The sequence below is a fragment of the Podarcis gaigeae genome (assembly GCF_964106915.1).
Source record: "Podarcis gaigeae genome assembly, chromosome: 4".
Classification (NCBI taxonomy): Eukaryota; Metazoa; Chordata; class Lepidosauria; order Squamata; family Lacertidae; genus Podarcis; species Podarcis gaigeae.
In genome coordinates this window covers 68594498-68620216 of record NC_139677.1, presented here as the reverse complement: position 1 = coordinate 68620216, position 25719 = coordinate 68594498, and positions in this window count along the sequence as shown.

Sequence of the window (25719 nt, the reverse complement as noted above, 5' to 3'; positions counted from 1 at the left end):
AATTTGTGAGCAATCTGTGTAGGAGGTTTGATGCACATGTCTTTCTTGAAAGGAATGGAGAGCAGCAACACTTGATGGTTGTTTCTGGCACATCTTTCAGAAAAAACATGTGCATGGTTAAATGCAAATAAGGGAACAAATATCTATTCCAATTGGACATACTGAGAAGCTGAAATGAGATGTGTGCCCCTGCAGCTAAGCAGAAAGTTGTGTAGCTGTTCTCACATGATGGTGCACAGCACACTCCTTTTCTAGCACATATCACCAATAGCTGTGTCCCAAAAAGAAATGTGCAAAACAGTCCTTAATGTACTGTAGCGTGCCTCTGGCAGGTGTTTCCTGAAATGTTTGGACCCTTAAGAAATCAGCATTGCTAAAGGATCCTTTAATTATTCCACTTTCCCCTCCCTCTTGTAGCGCCGTGATGTTATGAAATAGGAAAGATGAAATCCTTGACAAGTTCTCACCCATCAAGGTTAATTTCTAAGTTGTGTGTGTATGTTTACAACCTCTTAAGGGAGCCTCTAGCTGCTTTGCATGCTCCTTACTTATCTCTGGAGCTGAAGAAACACTGCTTAAAAGGATTAATTTGGCAGGCACTCCAGAGACTTTGCAAGGTAAACAACTGTTTCTTTTTTGTCAATATGGCAATTAAGAATGGTAAGATTATAGAAAAGAGAGTAAATGCAGCTTTGGCTCCTACAGCAGACTGATGGCTTAGTGATACTCTTTATGTTTGATTCAATACTTTAATGGATCTCAGGAACTGCATCCAGGTCAGAAAACAAACAAAAAGGGTCCAAACCTTTCCTAATATCAAAGAGGGAAGTTCATTATTATTGCAGGAAACTTAATGCTTCTTTGAGGAAAGTCTTCCTATCCATGACAAAACTTGGAAATGGTGTTTCATTCAGGAACATCTCTGAGATGAGGTTCAGGTTGCACAAGCCTTCCTACATCCTATCATGGAACAAAGGAAGCTCCCTTATACCAGATCAGACTATTTACCTATCTAGTCCGGTGGTTCCCAAAGTGGGTGGCACCATCCCCTGGGATTACCTAGGAGAGATTACCTAGGAGGGCAGTAAGAGGCAAGGAGACAGTAGAGGGTACTGGAGGTGATGAATCACGGTAAGTCTCTTGCTATGTGGCTTTAAACCAGATATTGGGAAACTTCATCAGGCCCATCCATCATATATTGGTAGAATACTTTGTGACAGAATGCATGTGTTTCACGCAGGTCTCTGGTTAAGTCCTCAGCAACCCCACAGATACTATACTGTATACACAGCATGTGTTCTATCATTCAGGTACATTAATGGTGGAAACAGACCTGGGTAATAGCCAGTTGGGAAATCAGGCATTCACTTCATAGTATACAATATCTTCAGTGGGGAAGTACACTAACACAAGAGCCACTTACTCAGGTGTGTAAACTTACTCAGGTGCCACTTACTCAGGTGTGGAAGAAAGGAGAAGCTGTTGCAAACAAAGACACCATAACAGAGTATAATAGTTTTTATTTCTTCCTCAATAAAGTACAGTAGAAAGAGCATTTTCTTTATGCATGACACAAATATGAAAGTTTTGAAGAACAGCAAGTCATTTGCTTGGCCAACCCATTCACGATGCTTTTCAATTAGATCCGCCACCAAATTAAGTAGGAAAGCAGGAAGATTCATGGGACCTGCACAGAACCCCCACCCTCAATCTCTCATAATTTTCACGTACTTCAGTTTATGTAGCAATGGCTGCACAGTGTCCTGAAATCACAATCCTAATACAGAGACACAGAAATGTGATGATGTTCTAAGTTCACTTACATTGGAGTGTTCAAAATACTTCATTCTTTGTTTTTTGTTTTATCAAATCTCAACAACCATTTCTTCCATCCCCTGGTGCATGTGCATGTGTGTTTCCTGTGGGGAAAACATGTGGATGGTCACTTGTGTTGTGTGTGAAGATGAAACTCATTACAACTGAAGCCCTTCAAGACACAGCTAGGAATCACACCGTGAAACTGTGGTTCCCAAAATGTGATGCATCATTCGTGCCACTGTCATTTTCCAATAGGTTGAACTACATCACAATAAATCAATGCAATGCCCCTCAGGCTAGCTTGTATTTACTTTGTAATGAGTGTCTTCAGAGGCTGTAACCTCAAAAGTAAATTCCTAGAAGGGAAAGAGGGGTATTCCAGTAAAGTTAATATCCTTAACAGAATTGCAACCTTTACATGGACATAATGCATTAAGATATATTTAAATATCAGCATAGCATTTTTAAAAATCCAAGCAATGTTCTTTTAACTCACATTGAAGTATAAAAAAGACCCTGATAGTGTTGGAGATTCTATTCCACCTTTTGTTGCAGACATGGGATTTTTGCGTGTCACATGCCTGTTTACATTCCAGCACAGATTGTTGGGACCCGTGAGCAGAACATACGCTCTGTGTATTGCTTTTTGTTTGGAGTCTCTTATGTATCCACAGCCTCAAGCCTCTTCTGTTGTGCAGTTTACTCTGCTACGTAAGGTGTGCTCAAGTCAGCAGGCTTGAGTCGCTGATTAATATCGGAGCCGGAAGTCAATGAATCTACACAGCATGAAGGCTGAGAGGGAGATGATCCAGCTGGGGCCAAGCCAGCTGGCCTTTCGACCCCTGGATGCCAACAGATAGATCAGACCAAAGGCTCCACACATGGGGCCATCCATGCCTCTGGGAAACCCATAAGTGGAACGTGAGGGCAATAGTTCTCCCCTGTTATCAGAGTTAAGCAAGTTAATGCTTTAGCCCATGATAAACAAGCAATCCTATATTGGGGGGGGGCAAGTATCCCCCAACCCCACATAATCAATCACATACATAGCACAGTGCACACACAACATTTGAATGGCACTGTTCATCAACTTTGGGCCCCCTGGCCCCCTCATATATTTTAATGGGGGGCAAATCCCCCTCAGCCCCTAGGAGTTGGCTCTGTTTTAAATGCCCCAACAGCACTCAAGAAAAAAGGATGATATCCAACACTACACAAATGAACTTCCACTCATGGGATAGCATTTCTCCCCATTTTCCTCTCTCTGCATTCCTCGGAGACACTCCAAATCTACTCTGTAGGGTCCATTGATGTGTGTGTGCACGCATGTTCTGTTAGATTCTAGCAGCTAGAGGATGGTCACCATTGGATAACCCCCATAATGCTTTTCCCTTTTCCCTTGATTTAATATGCAATCTGCCCTATCCTTGATGACTCATGATAGACAAATGCATTTAGAAGAGAGAGAGAAAAGCTAGCACTAGAAAAAAGAATCAGCAGCTGCGAGCTGGTGTAGCATAGTGGTTAACATTGTGAGCTACACCTGATTCAAAGCTTACATCAGCCACTATCTCGTTAGTTGACCTTAAACAAGACACTATTAGGTAGTGTCAACTCTACTTTAGCAACATGTCACTGAAAATGCTGCTTCCAAGGCTGTTGTGAGAATTAACAAAATGATGTGTGTGAAGCTCTTTGAGCATCTTCAGTGTGTGCTCTGTAAACCCTAAATATTATTAAGAATGTCAAGAGAAATACATTGTCTCAGAGCCAGCAGGACTCTAGCTAGAAGCAAAATTTCCCAAAGCACAGGATGCTATTTGCTGTGGTTATGGCAAAACAGCAAACACAAGGTATTACTGGAATTCTGGAGCAGCAAAGAGGGATTATTTCAGATGTAGTGGAAGTGTTCCATAGTAAGCAAATTTCTGGAGAATGCTTATAAATCCAGTGAAGATAATATTTGTATTTAATAATACAATACTTCATATTCAGAAGTAACATGAACTGTGTTCATCAGAGTATATTCCTAGGTAAGTGTTCAAACAATTACAGCCCTAATTATATATCTAGATCCATTGTTAACCTACTAATTTGCACCAGAAAGTGACAGTTAAGAAGAAATCTGCTGCACTGTTTCAAACATGACTAAAGGAAGACTAAAATGTTTGAAATAACATGTTTTTAAAAAGAGCATAAAAAGGAGATTTTTCAAGGAAAATAGGAGGAAACTGTAGTTATTGCTAAATTAATTTCACATAAGCATGATAGACAAGGAAAACTAATAGTCACTTGTTATGTTTTATTAATTCTACAAAGAGAAATAATTCTGTTATTGGGCAGAATATTTCTTAGTCCGCTAGAACTTATTATGCTTCTCCTTTCTAAAAGGAGTGAAATAGGTTGAATAATAAACCATTATCCAGTGCCAAAGGATGACCCACCAGACCTTCCCATTTGGCCCACAAGGCCATTTCAGGGAAACCACATCCATCATGATGTCAGGTGTGTGGCAGCTAAGGGCAGGGATTCAAAGGAACAATTTGGAAATTGAAATGGGCTCCCAATTGTGCCTTTGATGGAGGAAGGTGCACTGCAAACCACTCGTCAGCTGATGGGCAGTAGGAGTGTGCCTTCTCCTCCAATCAAAGTGATGACCTTTGAAGCTGCTCCAGCCTGTTCCATTCAACCACTGGAATTTTACTCCTTAAGAAAACTTGTTGTCTGGTCTGTAGGTGCAGCTTCCAGACTTTATTTCAAATAAACAGATACAACATTGACATGCCCAAAGTTTGTGCCCTCCTGCTTTGGTGAGAATTCAAACTTAAAATCTGTCTTTGAGCTAATGGAGCCAACAATGGAGACCTTAGATCACCAGTGTAGAATACATGAAGGTCAAAATGCCAACTTTTTATTAATATGAAGGGGCCTTCATGCCTAAAGAGCCTCTGGAAAACACACAGGTTGCATAGCAGTGCTGAATGTGATGGAAATCATCCACCGGAGCGGATATTACTGTAAATCCTTGTCTATGTGGCAGATTTACATCTCCTGACTTCCATAAAATCCACTGCTAATGGCACAACACCTATTAAGTGGAGATATTTCCAGGTACTGTATTTCATGGTGTTTTACTATACAGTTTACATTATTCTTGGCATTTCACTGCTCACATTATGAGGTACTCGAGAGGGGAAAATATAGTAACTTGCTCTCACTTTTCAAGGACGAGCGTTCATTTCTTCTCTGCGAAACCTTTCAGGAAATGATCCCCCTAAATATGTACACCAAAGGCTGTACACCACCAAAGGCAGAGATTTATAGAGCAGCCGCCTTTTGTTTCTTTAGAGAAGAAGAGGTAAGTAAGTTGCAATATTCTCCAGTTCAACCCAAATAAAACACTTTGGAGAGAATAGCCATTGCAGAATTTATGTAGTCACTACATTATGGGCGCTGGTATAAATCTTTCTTTAACTATCATGGGAGGTTATGGGGCATTGTTGTCTCAGAATAACAGTTGGGATGGCGGAATGTTAGAAGGAGCTGACAGTTTAGCATCCAAAACCACAGTTAAGAGACCCTGAAATGGATCAGTGCGCTCTCTCTGAACTCCTCTCTCTGAACCTTGGCTGTTGTTTATTTCTTGGGAAAGACCTAATAACTTTTCATATTACTTTGGATTTCTAGATCCTGGTCTTCACACTTTCAGTTTAACAAGTCCCTAGATTCTACATGTATAGAAATTCACATAACCGGTTCACATAACCGAAAGCAGGGACCTTGCTTAGTCTTCCTCTACTGGAATTAACTTAAGTGGTGACACTTGAATGAGCCTTCTCTGTGATGACACCCTGCACATCAAGCTTTGAGATGCCAACTGTGAAACAGATGTAAATACCGGTTTTACAAAAAATAAACAAATGAAGAAACTGGTATGTTTTATGGAATTTATTTTTTGCTGCCTTGATATCTCTTGATGGAGAGCTATAAACATTTTAATAAATAAATAAATTGGGAACCCTAGAAATGAAGGGTTTGTGGATTCTAGGCAAAGACCGTTCATTGGAACATTAGAACATCTATGTCTTTTCCCATCCTAAAAGGGCATAGATAAGGTGACTTACACAACTAAAACCAAATTATGCAATAAAAGCAAGTGGGCTGCCAACAGTTGTAGAGTAGTGTCAAATACATCTGCTTCCTTCCGTGTACTCAGAGTAACAAGTGGAAAGTGCCACAAGATAACAGCACATACTCTTAAAATATACTTGTTTGCAATTTAATCTTGGATATCCAAGGGCAGATTGGATGCACTGCAATCTGAGAATTTTAACAGCTATATGGCTTGCACTGGGCATGGAGGAACAATTTGCAGCAAACTTTCTTGATGGGTTTATCTTCTTAAAACATCTTTAATCCTCCCTGAAATCAAGAGACTCACCAGGGCATGTAATCAATGAGTCATGCCCACTAAAAAATCATGAATCTAGATGGAATCTTTCATCTGTTAACTGACTGGCAGGGGCTGATAGTTTTGTGTTCACAGTTATTAATATCTTACTTAAACACACCCACACACATCCTGTACATTCAAATAGCTAATATAACAGGTTTGAATGTGCAAACAGAAAATGGTGATCAGATCTTAGCCTTTAAAAATTCATTTTTATATATTGTGGACCATTTTACAAATTATCTTGTGTTTTGTTTGGTTTTAACAAATGTGCATCATCTGATCCCTACTTGTTTAATGTACCTTAAAAGTAAAGGTAAAGGGACCATTAGGTCCAGTCGCGGATGACTCTTGGGTTGCGGTGTTCATCTCGCTTTATTGGCTGAGGAAGCTGGTGTACAGCTTCCGGATCATGTGGCCAGCATGACTAAGTCGCTTCTGGCGAACCAGAGCAGCGCACAGAAACACCATTTACCTTCCTGCCGGAGCAGTACCTATTTATCTACTTGCACTGTGTGCTTTTGAACTGCTAGGTTGGCAGAAGCAGGGACTGATCAATGGGAGTTCACCCAGTTGCGGGGATTCGAACCGCCAACCTTCTGATCGGCAAGCCCTAGGCTCTGTGGTTTAACCTTACCATACTGTAAATCATAACAGTAGAAATTTGAAACTCCAAAAACATGTTTCTGAACCTTTTCAGTTAGTAGATCAAAATTTCCCATGTTTTGAAGTCTGATATAACTCTGATCTAAAAAACAATAATGCAGGACTCAATCCAAGGCAACCATTTGCCTGTACAGTTCCTTTGCTTTTCATCTTCGTCACTAGATTTGCTCCCATGTACGGTACTTGTACACGATGAACCTGGCATTCAGAAATTTACAAGGGAAGCATTCCCTGGTATGGAGATAAAGTGCTGTGGAAAAGCTCTCTTTTTCAATTTTTTCATACCAGGATGGTGTTGAAAGGTGTCTCTAGCACCTAGAGGCTTCTTCTTTGACTCACAGAGGAAAAAGCTAAATTTAAAAGAAAGCTGTTGTTTGCTTCACAGCAGAAAGCTTTATAAGTTGGAGTGATTCCTTTGAAATGCAAGCAGCCTTCTAAGCTCGCAGAGCTGCACTGCCTTCTTCTCCGATCGCCCTTTCCCACCATGCATGAACCGGGGCACAATCACCTCCTTCTGCAACTGTGCTCAGGTTGGAGCAGCATTCAAAGGTGAACACAAGCACAGAGAATAAAGTGTAGAAGAGCTTTTTGTGACCACTGCAGCTCCCCCTGACTTGTGTCTATCACGGCAGCTGCTTAGGAGACATGGGGTTCCAGAAGGTACCTGGTCCCATGTGATGAAGGATGCATAGAATCATAAAATTATAGACTTGGAAGGGAGCCTGAGGGTCATCTAGTCCAACCCCCTGAAATGCAGGGCTCTCAACTTAAAGTATCCATGACAGATGGCCATCCAGTCTCTGCTTAAAAACCTCTGGTGAAGGAGAGTCTACCACCTTCTGGGGAGTCTCTTCCACTGCTGAACAGCTCTTACCACCAGATAGTTCTTCTTGGTGTTGAGTCAGACTCTCTGTTCTTGTAACTTGAATCCATTGGTTCAGGTCATGCCCCCTGGAACAGGAGAAACAAGTTTACTCCATCTTCCATTTGACAACCCTTTAAATGTTTATAAATGACTATCATATTTCAATCTCCTGTTTTCCAGGCTAAACATACCCAGTGTGCTGGTCCCGTGGGTTACTCAAGAGGCAAGGTCCAAGTCTGGTCTGTGGTCAAAGGTGCAATGTGAAGGCAGTCTGTAGTAGCTGAAGCTGGGTGCAGGGCAGGGACTCAGGTGAAGTCAGGAACAGGTATGCAAGCAGGGAGCCAGGGCGGGTCAGGCAGGTAAGCAGGACAGGGTTCAGGCAGGAACTAGCAACCAACAATGTTGCTCCCGCAACTTGGGACTGGGGCTGGCCAGCTTTTATCTGCCCCGAGGCATAGGGCGATCCCGATCCTCTGGTGACTTGCCTCTCCTGGCCTGGAGGCGAGCACTCCTCCTGCGGGAACTTAGTTCCCTCTGCCTCTGTGCCCTGAGCCTCTGTAGCTCAGGAGAGATTGGAGGGTTACCAGACCCAGAGGCATCTCAGCTTCCTCTGACTGGGCTGAGAGTGGAGCACCTGCAGGCAATGGGTCCTCCATCACCTCAGGAACCAGAGCAGACTCAGCTGCACCTGAGGATCCAGCACAGGTGAAGACACTTTAGGCTCATGCCCCTGCCCCGGCTCAGCTGGTTCTGGAGGCGGGGACTCCTGTGCAGCCTGGGATCCCTCAGGTTCAGCATCCGAGTCCGAATCCCATGCCATCACATCCAGTGCCCTCAACCATTCCTCATAAGGCTTGGTTTCCAGACCCTTGATCATCTTGGTCACCCTCCTTTGCACATGTTCTAATTTGTCAATGCCCTTCTTTCATTATGGACACAATACTTTAGGTGTGGTCTGACTAGGGCATAATGTTAAGCATTGTGTGATGTTTTCCCCACCAGTCTATTTCCACTAAGGAAAATATCACTCCTATTTTCTTTCTCTGCCCCTCTCGCCCACAGAGTGTGCCTGTAAGTTGCTTTCAGTAGGGTACACTTTCGCTACACATATTTTATTTTATAAATGAAACTTATATGCAGAATAGTAAAAACAGATGCCATATATCTTGTGATATATTTAAAAAAACACACACCTCAGCAAACAGAAGGTATGTAGTAGAACAAAAAGATTTTAAGGTCAACTCATAGATGAAGGTAGCAATAATAAGATTTTAACCTATGTGTAAACAAGATTTTGCCACCATCTGGGGGCAGGCAGGGGGAAATTACCATCACAGAGCTTTATGCAACATTGCACAGAGTTTTCACTTACCCCTTAGGAAGGTATGCCATCAAAGCAATGAAGAACAACTGACACCCAAATAACTACCCCTGTGAGGCAAATCTGTGTCAGGTTTAGGTCTTGTCTCCACCTCCACCGCCACTGCCAAGACTGTATACATTTCCAGTCTACTCCAAAAATTGGAGCATATGGTGGATGAGAAAATAACTGAAGATGCCAACAGATCCAAATGCAGTGTGTAATACTTGTCCTAGCAGTCATGGCTTCAAACACAAGTAAAACCTAAGGCCAGCTAGGCAACATGAAAAGGTCTTTGAAATCTCATCATTTTGCCCCTGCCTCACTCTGGAATGTTTATGGGTCTGTGATGATATTCAGATGGCATATTACTTTTCTCCCTGTTTTATGCCGACTGTTTCAATACTGCTTTTTAGAGTTACGGTACATATTATTGTTGTTGTTGTTACCCTGAGAACATTAGTTAATGGGTGACTGCTTGTTTGTTTGTTTTATTTTATTTATATCACATCTTTCTCTTAAGGTGGCTCACAGAACAAGCTACAACAGATGCAATTTAAACCACACAATAAATGTTTAAATATAAATATATAAAAAGTAACCCTATGAAAGAGCAGCACTGAAAACAATCAAAACCAATGTAGGACTTGATCCCGCGACCCTGAGATTAAGAGTCTGATGCTCTACTGACTGAGCCAACAAGAAAGGTATTTGACAATAACAAGAAATCAGAGAGGGGCCAGCCTAGAATCCCATGGAAAGGAGTTTCCACAATCTGGGAGCAGCCACTGAGAAAGCCTTTTCCAGTCCTAAACCCTCTCACCTGAGTGTAGGTCCCATTTAATTTCATAGGATTTACTTCTGAGTAGACACAGTTAGGTTTATGCTGTCATGCATTAGAAATCACAGATGGTTTAATCTCCTGTTGGAAGCCGCCCAGAGTGGCTAGGGAAACCCAGCCAGATGGGTGGGGTATAAATAATAAATTGTTGTTATTACTACTACTACTACTACTACTACTACTACTACTACTACTATTATTATTATTATTATATCTTTGGTGTGTTAAGTCAGCTCTGCTGTTGTTGCCAGCTTTCAGCTAACTAGGTAGTTTTGTACTGCGGTTAGGATATTGCTAACTGGGCAGTAGACAGATGATATAAAGAAATAATTAATGAAAGTTTCTAGCCACAAACTGGCTTTTTTTTTTAAAAAAAAGATATTTATATTTTATTAAAAATTTCAGTGAGAAAATAAAATGAAAGGAAAGGAAGAAAAGAGAAATTAAAATTAAAGAGAGAGAGAGAAATACTTAAATTGCTTTTTTTTAATAAATATTTATTAAAGTTTTTTAGATACAAATGCACAAATAATAAACAACATTACTTATATCATAACGTGGTTTCATCACTTCTTTGGACTCCCTCACGTCTCCCGCTCCCATTTACATCATTAAAAGGTTTTTTCAAGCAAATTATCAACTTGTTTACAATCTTATATCCACTCATTTAAATATTATCTAGCAATTCTCCAAAGGGTTTATGTTTTCTTTAATCTCATTTATCATCAAATTCAAATCTAATTTAGTGGTGGCCAATTATTTATAATCTAGCATCCTTCTTAACATTCAACCAAATTACAGTGTTTTTGTAAATACGTCTTAAATTTCTTCCAGTCTTCCTCAATCCTCTCTTCTCCCAGGTCTCGGATTCTGCCAGTCATTTCGGCCAGTTGCATATAGTCCATCAGCTGCATCTGCCACTCTTCCCGTGTGGGTAGATCTTGAGTTTTCCAGTTCTTAGCGATGAGTATCCTTGCTGCCATTGTTGCATACATAAAAAATGTTCGGTCCTTCTTTAGCACCTTCTGGCCGACAATACCCAGAAGGAAGGCCTCTGGTTTCTTAGTGAAGGTATACTTAAATACCTTTTTCAACTCATTATATATCATTTCCCAGAAGGCCTTCACTTTAGGGCAAGTCCACCAGAGGTGAAAGAATGTTCCTTCATTTTCTTTACATTTCCAACATTTATTATCAGACGAATGGTATATTTTGGCAAGTTTAACTGGGGTCATGTACCATCTATATATCATTTTCATTACATTTTCCTTCAGAGCATTACATGCAGTGAAGTTCAGCCCAGTGGTCCACAACCTTTCCCAATCCTCAAACATAATGTTATGCCCAATGTCCTGTGCCCACTTTATCATAGCCGATTTAACCATTTCGTCTTGTGTATTCCATTTTAACAGCAAATTATACATTCTAGATAGTACCTTAGTCTTTGGTTCTAACAATTCTGTTTCCAACTTCGATTTCTCCACCTGGAACCCTAACTTTTTGTCATTTTTAAAAACTTCTTTAATCTGAGCGTAATGTAACCAGTCTCGCACTTTATCCTTCATTTTCTCCAAACTCTGCAATTTCCAATTGTCACCATCTTTTTCTAATATTTCCCAATATTTTGGCCATTTGGCCTCCATATTGGGTCTTTTTCGGGCCTTAGCTTCCAGAGGCGAAAGCCACCTCGGAGTCTTGTTTTCCAATAAGTCTTTGTATTTTGTCCAGACATTAAATACTGCTTTCCTAACAATATGATTCTTAAAGGCCTTATTGATCTTATCCTTGTCGTACCATAAGTATGCATGCCAACCAAAAGCATTGTTAAAACCTTCCAAATCCAGTACATCAGTGTCTTCGAGAAGTAGCCAGTCTTTTAGCCAGCAGAAAGCTGCGGCTTCATAGTACAACTTTAAGTCTGGCAGGGCAAAGCCCCCTCTTTCTTTCGCATCAGTTAATATCTTAAACTTAATTCTGGGCTTTTTGCCCTGCCAGACAAATTTAGAAATATCTTTCTGCCACTTCCGGAAGCACTCCGTCTTGTCCACAATCTGTAATGTTTGAAACAAAAACAACATTTTTGGCAATACATTCATCTTAATAGCAGCAATTCGGCCTAACAGAGAAAGCTTCAATTTTGTCCAACTGTCCAAGTCTCTCTTAATTTCAGTCCAGCATTTTTCATAATTATCCTTAAATAGACTCAGATTTTTTGCTGTTATATTCACCCCTAGGTATTTTACTTTTTTAACCACAGTTAGTTCTGTTTCCCTCTGAAACCGTTCTGACTCTGTATCTGTCAAATTTTTCCCCAGCACCTTGGTTTTCTGTTTATTTAATTTAAATCCCGCTACCCGACCAAAGTCTTGTATCAGTTGCAATACTCTTTTCGTACTAGATTCCGGCTCCTGCAAAGTCAAAACTAGGTCATCTGCAAAAGCTTTAAGTTTATATTGTTTCGCTCCGACCTGGATCCCTTCCACCAACCGGTCCCCTCTAATCATATTCAAGAGCACCTCCAGAACCGAAATAAATAGCAGAGGGAAAATCGGGCAGCCTTGTCGTGTTCCTTTTTCAATTTTAAACTCTTCCGTAACCACATTGTTAACTATCAATTTAGCCTTTTGTTCTAAATATATTGCGTCAATCCCATTCTCAAAACCCCGTCCCACTCCCATTTCTTTTAAATTTCCCTTCATAAATTTCCAAGAAATATTATGATACAATTGATTGTGATACAATATGAAATATAGCTATACAAGTAATAGTTATTCCAGCTAATGAAAAATTAATAACAACGCATTATAACGTTTATAGAGGCATTAAGAAAAAAATGCAGTCCAAATATCACTGGCTTGCATTTAGAGTGAGATTCTGTCAGTAGGAAAAGCATTATTTGCTAAATTCTGGAGGAGCTGAACTTTAAAGGAAAGTAAGGAAGCTGGCATTTGTAAGGTTAAACTATTGACTGCAAAGTTTGGGCCATGTTTGTGAGCACCTGAGACCCAGAATACAGCTTGCTGTAGTTAAAGCATTGTTCTGACTTCTGAACTATTCTCATCAGAGAGAGTGGGATGAATGAATAAAGTTAATTTGAGCACATTAAGAAATCTAAATTCTGCAAAGCCTTTTCTATATTTAGTTACTAATTGGTATTTTGTTTGGACTGTGCCCAGCTGAGGAAAGTCAGATTTGGTTTGATTAAAACATTTCTGTGCCACCTTGACAGCTGCATGTAAAGGCCTTAAGGCAATAGCACTAAAATACATTTTCCCTTTGAAAATTGTAGGTCTGAAATAGGCTTTTCAGCTAAAATTGAAGAGGTGTGGAATATATGTAACAACACACCTGGTTTAAATGTGTAACTCAAAAGATAGCAAACTTTTTGAATTATTTAAAATTGAAGGTTGTACATGGTACCTTTCCTACCATAAACAGACCCATTGAAGTCAATATACAGAGCTAATATAGGCTCACTAAATTCAATGGTTCTACTCCAAGTATAATTTATTTATCTATTTATTTATCCATTTATTTTAGACTTATGTACCGCCCTTCATCATAAGATCTCAGGGCAGCTCACAGAATAAAATGCAGGATAAGGGTAAAGGGACCCCTGACCATTAGGTCCAGTCATGGCCGACTCTGGGGTTGCGGCGCTCATCTCGCTTTACTGGCCGAGGGAGCCAGCGTACAGCTTCTGGGTCATGTGGGCAGCATGACTAAGCCACTTCTGGCGAACCAGAGCAGCGCACGGAAACGCTGTTTACCTTCCCGCCGGAGCGGTACCTATTTATCTACTTGCATTTTGACGTGCTTTCGAAGTGCTAGGTTGGCAGGAGCTGGGACCGAGCAATGGGAGCTCACCCCGTTGCAGGGATTCGAACCGCCGACTTTCTGATCAGCAAGTCCTAGGCTCTGTGGTTTAACCCACAGGGCCCCCCCCATCCCTAAAATGCAGGATAGAAACAAGTAAATACTTAAAACAAAGCAGCAAAACAATACCCCACCCCTTCCCACAGACATATTTAAAAGGCTGTAGAATATTAATTGGCCAAAGACTTGGTTGAAGAGGAACATTTTCACCTGGCATCTAAAAATATATATTGAAGGTGCCAGGCAAACTTCCCTAGGAAGAGCATTCCACAAACAGGGAGCCACTACAGAGAAGGCCTGTTCTTGTGTTGCCACCCTCCGGACCTCTCATGGAGAAGAAGGGCCTCAGATTATGAACACAGAGTCCTGGATGGCTTATATGGATACAACACAATAGAAGGTTGTATGGTTCATTTTGCACTCCCAAGTTCTCCCTCTCTATGGTTTTTGTTGCATTCTAACCATCATTCATCTCAACATAAGGTGTGCTGGAATCTCTTCCATAAGACTGACACTCTTAAAATCTTAAGTTAGCTAGAAGTCCTACCATTAGGTAGAGTGAGGCAGCTATGTCAGGCAGCTGATTTTGGATCTCATGTACAGGCAGCAAATGCTTAGCTTATTTAAATGACACATATTTTCTATGTCTGGTATCAAAACAACTTGGCCAGACTTGAGCCTATGCACTTTCTTCCATCCAACATTTCTCTGGTGAAAATAGAGACAACCCATTCCAGAATGATAATTATACTATTTATACCCTACACATCTTACTGGGCTGCCCAGCCACTCTGGGTGGCTTCCAATGTATATAAAAATATAAACAATTAAACATTAAAAACAACTTTCCTATACAGGATTGCCTTCAGACAGCTCAGGGGTCAGATAACTCTAACATTTCTCCAATAAAAATAGGGAAAAGTGGGACATTCTGGGATGAAATCAGAAATCGGGACGGCTTCTCTAAATCATGGACATCCCTGGAAAATAGGGCACTTGGAGGGTCTGCAATTTGACTTGGGGAAGGTATGGGCATGCGTCATATGTTCAGGCAGAAAAATGTCTTGCAACACCTGACCACAATAAGCTCTCCTCCTATGTTGTAAATTTGTCGTTTCCAACACATAATCTCTTCCCATGACCAGGGTGAAACACAGCAGTACAATTAATGTTTTTAATTGGATTCTTTAAAAACCATAGACACGTCACACATTACTTTAAACATTTCCTACAGCTATCAATTTGCACATCAGTACTGCATGCCAACCTGATCCAACATGAGGATAACCTCAGCCAGTTTTATGTAATGAACGGTGTCATTACATAATGGGACATGACTTTTGGAGTAACTGCTTCACCCTTCTATAGTCAGTTTAGGGTGCTGTAGGGTAGTAATCACACCATTAAAAAAAAAAAAATCCTCTTCTGTATGCACTGAGGACCTTACATTTTCAGGACACGTTCAGAAGTTCTCACTTCAATATTTTCAACATGTGAGTACCCATGAAAAGAAATAAAAAAGGGGCATAATACAAACAACTTGTGTTTTCTCGTTGCCAGGTGAGAATAGGCCCTTGATGAGGGGAACAAGGATTTGGACGTTCCCTAATAGTCTAGGAAAATAACTTCACAATTACTTGGGATTGCCAGCAGTGTGGCCTGCTTTTGCTGGACAATCTAGTTATCTGTGTCTTCTCTTTTTTTGTACAGCTCAGCACTTTTAGTGCACTAGTTTTTAGCACACTAATTCAAGGTCCTTCCAACCATCCCATCTATCAAGCACGTATCCTCAATAAGACCGCATTTAAGGCAAGCTGCAAGCTATGCACAAGCAAAGTCCCAGTAGCTCTGTTCTCAGATTTGCATTTGCATATTTGAACTCGAAAGTATTTTTAGTCTTGAGTTTCTATGGCCGTTTGGGAACACATGAAACTGCTTTTACCTCAAAACAGGTGTGTATAGCTGCAGAATCCTGTCTCTTCTCTTCACGGGTTTGTTTGTTTTAAAAAAAGACTGTGACATATAGAGAAACCCTTCATATACAAAGGAAAATCGTTTTCCTCTCTTTCAAGTCCCTGAAAATTTATCTCTTTGAAAACTATGTAGCACAAATGATTGGCATTGAAAAACAAACAGGTTTAGGCGAATAGTCCCCCTCCCCACCCCATTCGGATTCTGAATCTAAAATCAACACATGCTTGAAGTATTGTTCTGATTCTTTGTTTTTGATTGACTTTATTGAACATTTGCTTGAGAGCCAAAGAACGAGAGGAAGGAAACATGGAAGCCAGAGCATTTTGAGGGCAAAACCCAGCTTGGTAACCTTTGACTCCAGTAATGTAGTTTCATCCCTGATGGGGAAGGGAGTAGATTAGACATGGATCCCATAGTGGGATATATAATTTATTTTTACTATGGAATGTTTATTTGCACAGTGTAGAAAATATAAGATTTATTTGCACAGCCAGAATCCCTCAGGTATGCTATGAATATAATTACTAGAACACATAAATATATTTATACTATACCAGTAGGTACCACAAATCTGATTTCTCCCCTCCCCCCCAAAACTGGTAGACTGGATGTTTTAGAATGGAAATAAATCATTTAGTTCAGCTGTTAATTCAGCAGCAGAAAGAATGTGGGCTCTTTGGTCCAAAAGAACAATTTAGCTGTAATGATTGTTCTGTTGTGATGCCAATGTCCAAATCTTCTCTAGCATGATATATTGTGGCACTGGAGAGATTGACTAGGCTGAAATAGGGCTTTGACAGCTCAAAGTGGTGGTTGAAACATTTTCCCCCCTAATAAAGCTGTTGCCATTGTCCCAACATTTTTGGATGTGTATCTGTATAGCCTTTGCAAACAATCAGACCCAGAATGCTTGCAATCAGGAACTTGGGGGGGAAATGTTCTGCGTTTCTGCTAGCTGTTGAAATGAATGTACATGCTTGACAGAAACCAGCAGTGGTAAAGTGCCCTGGGTGAAAACAACAGTTAAATTAGTATCTTGGGGTTTTTATTTAATGCACAAACTCAGAATTCTTAGGCCTGTTTAAAGAGATTAATTTCCCTCAATTTTAATAATGGATTATGGCACTGAAAGTTGGTAACCAGGAACACAGCATTAGTTGACAATGGAAAAAATGCCAGTGTCATTCTGTTACTTTTTTCTTTTTGCCTGTCCTTTCTGGATATCTTAGTGTAAGTCTAGCACCAGCACCATGGCAGCATTTGGTTTGGTAGAGTGGGCAGTACTTGAGCTGTCATTGAGTCATGAGACATCCATTCTGACTAATTTGCACATGACACATATTTTTTTTGTAGCATCTGATTTTTGATAGTTGAACAGTTCCAGCAGTGCTCTATGTGTATATATGTACATAAAGCTTGACTCTAAATATGCATTTTGCTTTCAGTCTTTCATTGCTAGGCTATCCCAATTCAACTATAACTGAATTTTGATTCTTTATTGGTAGGAATTTATCTATAGAAGTGTTTCTCAACCCTTTCAAACTTCCCTACCAAATCATGTAAACTTATTCCAGCATCAGGGCCACTCTAACCTTGTACCAATCATCTATTATATACCAGTGTGCAAAGTGCTTAGAGTTGCTGCAAGTTGAATCCCTGATCTAGACCTTGTGTGGAGTACAAATTTGCTTTTCACTACAAGAATGAGTTTCATTCCAGCTTTACTGGAAACAGTCTTAAAACAGTTAAAAATACAGTACATGTTGTTGGTTTCTGCTTCCTTCACTGAGCAGCGAAGTGCTTGTCACAAGACAATGTTTACATTCCGCAGTCAAGTGCTGTTGGGTTTTCTCACGGGAAAGGAGACTGGATGTGACGTACACTGGTTTCCTGTTTTTCACTGTTCTTTGCAGTTCAGTGGGTGATTCTCTCCGTGCTTTACAGGAGAGAGGATGCCTTTCTCTGCTCCGGCAGAGGGAAAATGTTTTCCTGTAAATTACCAGCTTTGAAGTGTAAATAAAGTAATATAGAGCATGTTGGCACGTACTTTTCATCATTCCGCTGTGCACTGGACACTGCTTATCCCCAACATTTGGTTCCGGGCCCAGAAAAACGCAGTGTTTTGAGAATGGACTCCAGAAATCGGGCTCCTGGCAAAGGAACAAAGGAGCAAAGAATTGGAGTGCCGGCAAAGGATCGGAATGCAGAGGGCCGGATCGGACGATATCTCTGCGCGTCAAGATGATTTGATGAGGTATGTGCTACAGCTCCGGGCAGCCTGCCAGCTTCTAATTAATGGCTTTATGGCTGGACTTTGAACTTTTATAGCCGGTTTTGCCGTGGCACAGGCAAAAGGCTAGAAGGATAAATTTTTCCTATGCTGGGGGAAATCGAAAGTAAAGCAGCTGCAGCAGTGTCGCAGCATGAATTTAAGACAGCAGAGAGAACTTTCACTTTTGAACTTGCCTTTGGAATGTGGTCTGAAGCAGCTGCAGATAAGCAAAGCAGTTAAGCAGAAAGGCACAGGTTCACAGGCAGAGGCTGGAAATCGAAAGTACTTTTGAATTTGCTTTTGGAATGAAGCAGAAGCAGCTGTAAACAGACACAGCTTGTATGAAGCAGCCTGATTTAAAGCAGCAGAGATGACGCAGAAGGCTAATGCCAAAGTCATGATGGCTAGCTGCAGAAGGCTGGATGAGGCAAGTGGGGAATTTGATGCCAATCAGCCAAATGCTCAACTCACAGTAGCCAGTGATACTGCCATGATTCTGAATGGAGCAGACCGCCAGGGTGCTAGCTGCATGGGCAAGGGGGAGACTTCACAGACGTCATCCCATAGTGCAGTGGAACCACCAGATGGCGCCAAAGCTTTGAAGGCAGTGAAATGCTACACGTGTGGACGTCTAGGCCATATGAAGAGGGAATGCAGATATCCCAGGGCCAAGACAGAGCAGCGCAGCGAAAGCTCATCGCGTGGAAAAGGCCGAGGCAAAGGCAAAGGTCCGGTGTCCAGGACAACGCAGCACAAGGCAATGGTCTCACGCTTCACTCCAAAGGTTGCAGAGGTCCAGAAGACGTCTAGATCTTTCTTCGTTGTTGATTCGGCTGCAACGCACCACATGTGCAACGATAAGCGACTGTTCGTGTCATTTACACCGCAGGAAGGTGCGATTCACCAGGCGGATGACCACACAATTCCCAGTAAAGGCTACGGAACTGTTGTTCTTCACAGTTTGGACTTATCGATACAGGATGTGCTTTATGTGCCACATGCCAAGCATAATCTGCTCAGCGTTGGACAGCTGAATGAGCGGAAAATTGACGTTTCCTTTAAGAACAAAAGGTGCATCATCACAAAGAAAAATGATTATGTATTGCATGCTGAATATGTTGATCGTTTGTATGTTTTGTATTTTGATGATGTTGTGCAGGATGACACTTGTTGCATTGCAGGTTCTAACAAAAGTTTGCATGCAGAATGTATTCATGATTTTCATCGAAAATTTGGTCATTTGCATTTTGAGGCAGTATCTAAAATGCCTGCCTTGGTTGAAGGTATGACTATTAAACCCTGCAGGTACCACATGAAGTGCAAGGCATGCGCAGCAAACAAGGTAAAAATGGCTGCGAAAGGTAAGGTGTCTAGTAGGCAAGCTACAGAACCATACCAGGTTGTTCATGCTGATTTGGTTGGACCACTAGCGCCCTCTTTGGGTGGAAACAGGTACTTCATGGTTCTCATTGATGCGTTTTCCAGGTATATTTATGTGTACAATCTCAAGCAGAAATCAGAGGCTTTTCCAAGGTTCAAGGAATTCTGTGCTTGGTTGGAAAATGTGCATGGTAAGAAGGTAAAGACTCTTTTCAGTGATCGCGGGGGAGAATTCACTTCTCAGCAGTTTGAAGCTTTTCTGACTGAGAAAGGAATTCAACATGATTTGTCTAGTCCTCGCTCGCCATGGCAGAATGGACTTGCGGAACGAGCAAATCAGACATTGCTTCAAGGGTTAAAAACCTTGCTGCATGATGCCAATCTTCCAGAGAGTTATTGGGCCGAATCTCTCTCGTGTTTTGTTTACAGTTATAATCGCAGGTTATCTTCAGCGATTGGTTGTACCCCCTATGAGAAGATGTTTGGCAAGAAGCCATACATCAAACACATGAAAATTTTTGGTTCTGACATGTGGGTTCACTCACCACAAAACTCCAAGTTAGACAAGCATGGATTGCATGGTATCTTTCTAGGTTATCAGAAAGGGTCTTACAGAATAATGATGACTGACTCTAAGGCAATTAAGCTCACAAGAAGTGTTGAGTACAATGCCAAGTGGGGGGAGAATGTGGGAATTTTCCAATGTTATCCTGATGACAGTGATGAAACTGAGGATAGTCAAAAGCAACCGCAACAACCCACACCCACTGATGAAGGTTCTGATTCTGAGTCTGAAACTGAATCGGGTGATTCAGAGGATTTCAAGAGTGCGAAAGCCTCTATGCGACCCTCTGAAAGCTCTGATCAAGAATTGGAGGAACCATTGTTCACAATAGGTCACTTTTCTCCTAAGAAGGAAGAGGAGAGTGTTGAAGACTTAAGGCTAATTCGCAGGTCACAGAGAGCAACAAAAGGCAGACCTCCAAAGAGATTTGCTGATGAGTTTGCTAAGATAGCAGTAACAGCTGTTAAAAGCTCCAGGAAGGTATTTGAACCTTCAAGTTTCCAAGAAATCCAGGATTTGGATTCAAAGGAAGCTGAGCCATGGTTAAATGCCATGAAGGCTGAGCTTGATTCCTTGGAAAGGAACAAGACATGGGACCTTGTTCCAGTAGTTCCAGGAATGAAACTGCTTGGAAGCAAATGGGTCTTCAAAGCGAAGACAGATCAAAATGGCAAGATAGTCAGACACAAAGCCAGATTGGTAGCCAGAGGTTTTGCACAGGTACCAGGTGAAGACTATCACGAGACCTACTCACCCACCGTGAGGTATGAGAGCATTAGGCTTATGCTCAAGCTAGCTGCAGAGGAGAATCTACACATTAGTCACCATGATGTGAATACAGCTTTTCTGTACGGATCTCTAGATGAATCACTTTATATGCTTCCACCTGATGGCGTACAGGTAAAACAGGGATTTGTTTGTGCTCTGAAGAAGTCCCTTTATGGTCTCAAACAAAGTGCACGGTGTTGGCACACAAAACTCACTGAAGTATTGTTTTCTCTAGGTTTTAAGCAAGGGAAAGCTGATCCATGTGTATTTGTCAAAGAGGAGGGGCAAAAGAAACTGTATTGTTTGTTTTATGTTGATGATCTTTTATTCTTTTGGGAAGATGTCACAATGTACAATAATGCCCTAGCTCAATTGAAAGAGCACTTTGACATGAAAGATCTTGGTGAGGTAAACAACTACCTATCTCTGGAAATAGAGAGAGATCAAGATGGTAACATTCTAGTACACCAGTCACGTAAAATTGCTGATGTGTTAAGCAAACTAAACCTGATGGATGCTAACCCTGTGGACACACCGATGACAACAGGTTATCAGGTAGATGACACTGGAGAAGCATTTTCTGATACTACACTGTACAGAAGTGTGCTAGGCAAGCTAAACTTCATTGCCAGATGTTCAAGACCTGACATTGCTGTTAGCTGTAATTTGCTAAGCAGACAAGTCAACAATCCTACTGTTAAGGATTGGAAAGCTCTAAAACGCATAGCGCGGTATTTGAAAGGCACTATGCATTACAGACTGAGATTTAACAATCAGAAGTCTGGTGGTCTTGAGATATTTGCAGATGCAAGTTTTGGAAGTGACACTACAGACAGGAAAAGTACGTCTGGAGTTTGCTATAAGTACAATCAGGGTCTATTTGATTGGTCATGCAAGAAGCAAACAACAGTTAGCTTAAGTACTTGTGAAGCTGAACTGAATGCACTGTCTTATTCACTTAAGGATTGTGAATGGTTGTTACAATTGTGCAAAGACATGAAAATTCCTGTCAAATGTCCAATCCAGGTTTACCAGGACAACAAAGCATGTTTGGCTTTGCTGAATTCTGAAGGTTGTAAGCAAAGCACAAAGCACTTGCAATTGAAGTTGCAACATGCTAGGGAACGTATTCAAAAGGGACTCGTAACGGTGTCCTATATGCCAGGTAATGAAATTCCTGCTGATGTATTGTCCAAGATTGTATCAAGGGATCAACACTGTACCTATGTGCAGAAGTTGGGTTTGTACTGATATTGTACGAACACGCTGCCCAGTGATGTTCACAGAAAGGGGGAGGATGTTGGTTTCTGCTTCCTTCACTGAGCAGCGAAGTGCTTGTCACAAGACAATGTTTACATTCCGCAGTCAAGTGCTGTTGGGTTTTCTCACGGGAAAGGAGACTGGATGTGACGTACACTGGTTTCCTGTTTTTCACTGTTCTTTGCAGTTCAGTGGGTGATTCTCTCCGTGCTTTACAGGAGAGAGGATGCCTTTCTCTGCTCCGGCAGAGGGAAAATGTTTTCCTGTAAATTACCAGCTTTGAAGTGTAAATAAAGTAATATAGAGCATGTTGGCACGTACTTTTCATCATTCCGCTGTGCACTGGACACTGCTTATCCCCAACACATGTTACAAAATACAAAGTAACATATTGCTAATGAACAATGAAGCAATGCAATCCCATCTTCTTTTTAGTCCTTAGTACAGTTCAATCACTTTGCTTGTTATTGATCACAGAGCTTGAAGACTGACTAAGATACTGAGTTCTCAGGTTTCATCTCATTGATAAGAGAGATCTCTGCTTTGGGTTCTGGGATGAGTCATCAGGTCACCTTAATGGAAACATTCACCCTTTTCTTTGCCACATTTAGGTAGAGTTAAACCTCCTGCCGAATGCAAACCTCTCTGCATAACATTTTAAATACAATGCATTCAAATATAATATTTTATGGGTACTGAACTTGTATCTTCAATGCAAAGGTCCTTCAACATATTCACCGGTATGCAGCTTGCAGTTTTGTGCAAATATATATGGACCAAGGCACCACACACAGAAAAACATCAGTAGAATGTGGCTTGCATGTGTCAAGGTTTGATGTGGTGTTTTAGAGTTTTATACTTTTGAAGAGCTGCAGGAGGATTAAAACCTCAGGGTGAGGGACCAGAATTAAGGGAGCTGGCTATTTTCTGCTTGCCATGGGAGCTGTTGCTTTTAGCTTGAGAACCACTGCATGCTGGATATAAGAAGTGGGGTCCTCCATGGATGTGAATTGGGTCTGGTGCTTTCAACATGTTTATAAATGATCTGGAGTTAGATGTGAACACTGAGGTAGCCACATTTGCTGATGATACCCAGTTAGCCAGGAAATTAAAAGCAAGAAGAGCTTGGAGCTCCTAAACTCCTCTCTGAACTGGATGAATGGGCATTAAGATGGCAAATGATTTGTTGTAAGCAAGTGTAAAATGATGGTCTGAATGGGCAGCGGCTGGTAAGGAAATGCTAGCCTTCAGGGCCAGTGGTCTTTCAGAGGTGGAATGGGGTACAGGTGGTATTGTTAGGAGCAGAATGGGAACAAATGGGAGCTGGAAGGGAGACCACTGAGGAACAAGCAGTGAGATGATGTGGAATACTGGTATTATGTGACCCAATGAATCTACAGCTACAAACACCACTTCACACTGGGAACTTGTGTGAGACAGGTGTCATATTTTTCATCGCTCACTACATTTTCTTAGTGCAGTCTTAGTAAGAAGCTCCCCCACCCCACATTCTGTGCATATTACAAGACCAGCATGTCACATACTTCGATACTCTCCATCTGTCTGTACGATTATTGGAGAATTTCCAAAATAAAGATAAGGGTGATAAATGTCTAGGTCACAGATGGTCAGAAAATTACAATATATGCCAGAGTTAGTCAGAGATTGAGATTCAACTTGAGAGCCACTGCCTTTCCTTGTGTGTGTGTGTGTGTGTGTGTGTCTAATTCCAAGAAATCAATAGCTAGCATATTTTAAGGATCAAAAGGCAGGGAGAGAAGACTATCTGCACAAGGGGGGGGGGAGTCTGTGTTGGCAAGATTTTTAATGCAGAGTTTTATAAAATTTTATGATCCAGAGCTGTAATACAATGTAGCCATGCACAGGCCATTGAAACTGCTGTAGCAAGAGTTAAGTTACCTGTATGAACATGATTCAGTAGGTAATGAACTGTATCAGTTCAACTTGACTGTTGGGATTTTAGTACTTCCCGTAACCCTCTGACAGCTGTTCATTAGTGTGCAATGCAGTAGAAGGCATTCACAGAAAAACAGAGCGCTCCAATACTATAACCTGTGTTATTTTGAAACAGTCAAACACGCAAACACAAGTCTATCTGAAGTCTCGCTCTCAACTGTGCCATTTGCTAAATCAAACAGCCTAAAAGGCCCATCATCTTACTCTGATGAATGTAAATTGGATTTTCTACTGGAAAAACAAAGATGTGTCAAAAATTGTTTTTCTTTGTTTTTTTCTTCTTTGTGCAGCTGAAAAATGGAACATATGTTGGAGTAATAAGCGGCTGGGGGATATTTATGCTTGTATTTTCCTATGAGTACTGTTATACTTTATGACTTATGGAGGACAGATACTACCTTTGATTCATTAAATGTATAGTGATCAAAGCCTTTGACCTGATTATAGTACCTGTATCCAGAAAGGTCTGAGGTGCTGGACCCTTGAACCCAAACAGCACTTATATCCACTACTGCCTCACATATTCCAATAACTTCTGAGCCTTGGAGGTAGTAGGATAAGTTACCTGGATGCAAACCAGCTAAATTAGGAAACTGCCTTATACTGAGTCAGACCAGTGGTCTATCTAGAGCAGTATTCTTTACACTCACTGGCAGCAGCTTTCCAGGACTTCTGGCAAGATTATTTCCCAGTTCTACCTGTGTATGTTGGGGGTTGAACCTGGGACCTTCTGCATGCAATGAACTATGGTCCTTTTTCTTCTTTTAGGTCACTTAACCTCAGGCCCAAATGGAATTGGGCCCCATCATCTCCCAACTGCAGTGAAGTCTCTAGTACTACCAAGTCCCTGTGCCTCCATACAGTGGTACCACGGGTTAAGAACTTAATTCGTTCCGGAGGTTCGTTCTTAACCTGAAACTGGAAGCACCACTTTAGCTAATGGGGCCTCCTGCTGCCGCTGCGCAATTTCTGTTCTCATCCTGAAGCAAAGTTCTTAACACGGGGTACTATTTCTGGGTTAGTGGAGTCTGTAACCTGAAGCATCTATCTGAGCTACCACTGTACTCCTTTTCTCAAATTTGCCACTACTATCCAAGAAGTTCAGGAAAAATATATGAAATTGTAGTGTATATATGTTTTTTTATCTCAAATGTCTTAAATGTTAGATCACTTTGAGGTGTTTCATAGGAAGCAATTCATATACAGAATGAAACAAATCCCATTTCATCATTGTGACTAGCATTTTAAGGGAAGGCAGTTCGCATACATGGGAAGTGATAAGAAGGAAGAACAAGAGAACCAAAATCTAGAATAGGGGGCTGCCTAGTTTGATTAAGAAACAGATGTTGGTGTTCAAATTACATATCTTTCAACATTTTGTGAGAAAAATTCAGGGCACCATCCCTCACCCCCTTCCTGCTACTGACTCCCTCCTTCACCTGCCTTCCTCTCTTACCTTTGCTGTCTTCAGCCTCCTGCTCACGAGACGCTGCATCTCCAGATGATGCGAGGCCTAGAGTGGCCCCGGGAAGGCCATGCCAGGCCTTGTCAGGCCTTGCCATGACCAAAGACATTGTGAGGCCTACAACAGCTCTTGAAGGTCTCTTATAGGTCTTGCCACCACTGGGGGTACCATGCGGCCTA